The sequence below is a fragment of the Myotis lucifugus genome, unplaced genomic scaffold (assembly GCF_000147115.1).
Source record: "Myotis lucifugus unplaced genomic scaffold, Myoluc2.0 scaffold_125, whole genome shotgun sequence".
NCBI classification, from domain to species: Eukaryota; Metazoa; Chordata; class Mammalia; order Chiroptera; family Vespertilionidae; genus Myotis; species Myotis lucifugus.
In genome coordinates, this window is record NW_005871173.1 from 3,374,541 (window position 1) to 3,377,195 (window position 2,655).

Sequence of the window (2,655 nt, forward strand, 5' to 3'; positions counted from 1 at the left end):
GCATGTGTCGTCGGGACGGCATTGCCCGAGTCTACTCAGAGGCTCCGAGCAGGGGTCGCGTGCCCTGGTCCCTTCACTCAGCAAGGCTCGCGGAAAGCCCAGGCGCGGGGCCCAACAGTAACTGCAGAGACGGGCCCGGCTTCCCGGAGCTGGTGGGACCGTGGGGCGTGTGGCGGCTGCCACCACCCTGCTGCCACTGCAGCCGGCCCGGCCCTGTCGTTGCCCTCGATGCCCGTAATTCTCACCACTTCTCTGTAGGAGAGAGAAAGGATCGAGGCACCAGGAAGTCAAGTCAGCTGCTCAAGGTCGCCCGAGGTGAAAGGGTGGATCCAGGTTCCAGTGTCACATCACCGTCCTGCGTGGCTCGGTCTGGGTGAAGGGACCGAGCGAAGCACAGATGTCCAAGGGCTGGAAGAGGGAAAAGAACAGGGAAACGTGGTGAGGAGAGCAGGCCTGGAACTCAGGGAGGAGGGAGAGGTAGGGGGGGCGGGAGGGGGTTCGTCGCCCAAGTGCCATCAGAAGCTGAGACGCTGGTGGCCGGTGACCACTCGGCATGCATGCCGCAGGGCGAGGAGCGGGGCAGTGATGGTGGGCACGGTGGTCAAGGGGAGAGATGGGCCGAGGAGGTTTACCTGTGTGTGGTGTAAGGTTGGTAGCTCAATTGATGGACACCCCGGCTTGCTCCTAACACCCCTAAACAGTGCCAGGGAGCCCACCATCTTGCAGAGGGGCTTCCCTTAAGTTCATGATCTCTGAGAAGGGCCCAGTGAGAGGTGATGCGGGTGGAGGGCGGGTCCCCTCTCTCTGGTGGGAGACACTAGAGCACATGTGTACCTGCTGGGGACGACCGGGAGGGAGGGAGAGACGGGTGATGGGGGACAGGGGGGTAGGGGAGGGACAAAGTCCTTGGGGAGGGAGGATGGACAGGGTCCCAGCACGCGGGGAGGGGAGCAGGCACTGGCCCAACCCTGCAGGGAAGAAGACAAAGACAGCGTGGAGACTGGTGATGGGGGAAGAGGACTCCACCTCCTCAGGGAAGGATGGGCCAGGCACACTGCGGCGGGTGCGTGCGTGACGGTGGAGCAGGGGCTGGAATTACTGTCTTAGAGAAAACGAGCCGAACTCTGCACCGTCTGGAGTCACGGGCAGGTAAGCGCGAGGTTCAAATCCACAGGCTTCTTAGCACCAACTGTGGTCCTGAAAGTCCTTTCTCCACTAAAAAAATCAGGGCTTCGTGGAGAAATGATTCATTTCAGGCTGAGGAGCAGGAAATGTGCAAGAGGAGCCTGCCGCTGCCACACCAGAAGGCAAGGAGCCGGTCAAAGACCAGGGGTGGCGTCCAGAGGGAACACTGAGCACAGCAGGGCTAAAGCCGCCCTGGACGGGGACACAGCAAATGTGCTTCCACTCGAATAGGAGCTCGTAGTGCGAGTTCAACGACTAAGAAAATTGGTCACCGTTGGAGGGTACAGTGAACCAATTCACTGAGTTCGAAACAGCTCATTATGTGAACACGAGTAAATAAAGGAAAAGAACTCTGTTCTACAAGCTTTGTTTGTTACTCTTAGTAGGTGGGGATTCTCTGCTAATAGAATTTGAGTCCCCAGTGGAGGAGGAATGATGGAATAGGACGGAGCTGTTTGGAGGATTACGGGTTGCACTGACGGCCAGTGGCTGCTACATGACAAGGAGGACGTCAGAGGTACAGACACCTCAGGGACACACTCAGCAAATCCAGGGGCGGAGGAGTGCTGGGCACGCAACCTAGTTTTTCAACAAGCAGATGGCGAGGGGAAAACAGAAATGGAGGGAAACCGTCTATTAAAAGGGGTTTACGTGTGTGAATCACAAACTGTGGGAAGCAGCTTAGGACATTTAGGAGACAATTGGAAATGTGAACACTCACTGAATATCTGCTACTATTGAATAATTATTGTTTAGATACTGTTAAATAATTAATAATGACACCAGTGTGCAGGGTTACGCAGTCGCTTTACTTAGCTTCTAGGTCACGCTGGGACGGGCCAGCACTCAGGGGACCAGCTCGGTTCGGTGCTGGTGTCTGTGTAGTGAGCACCAAGCTTACTGTAGCCTCTGCCCTGAAGTGTGTGTGTGTTGGGGGGACATAGTCAACAGAGTGGGGGTGGGATTGGCAAGTGGCACCTCACAGTTGCGCCTGCTCCTTACTTCCCGAGCTTTCGGTCCTTAACTCCTCTGACCCCACCTCCAATCCTCGCACCCACCCTGAGGGCGGGGGTGGGGGTGGGCAGGTGCTGCGAGGTGAGGAAAGCAGGCGGGGTGGGCGGGTCAAGGTGACCTATTGGCAGGTCTAGAGACAGGGCCTCAATCTCTCCAGGACAGCACCCCTGACCTCCACGGAAGCTAGTAAAAGGCGACTTACCCAGCGCTGTCCGCTCCCCGGGCGTCCTCGCTCCACCTGAGAGGTGGGTATTATAAACCCGCTTCCCCGCAGGCAACCGAGGCAGAGCGAGTGCCAGGGACCCGCCCAGGGTCGCCGCCCAAGTGGATGAAAGAGGGAGGCGCGGCCGCCGGCCCCAGCCCCGCGGGCTGCCCATAAAAGGCGCGGCGCTCCAGGTCCGGCCCCTCGGGCACTCCGGGCCTCTCGCGCGCAGGAACGTGTGGAATCTCCTCCGG

At 58.8% G+C, this 2,655-nt stretch overlaps 1 long non-coding RNA gene across 1 annotated transcript; it reads left to right on the forward strand.

The window, feature by feature from the left end:
• Nucleotides 1-310: 310 nt before the first annotated feature.
• LOC111827059 lies at nucleotides 311-1,526 on the forward strand. Its single transcript, XR_002830522.1, has 3 exons — nucleotides 311-438; nucleotides 975-1,149; nucleotides 1,229-1,526. It is a non-coding gene; the product is annotated as an uncharacterized LOC111827059 (long non-coding RNA).
• Nucleotides 1,527-2,655: the final 1,129 nt, after the last annotated feature.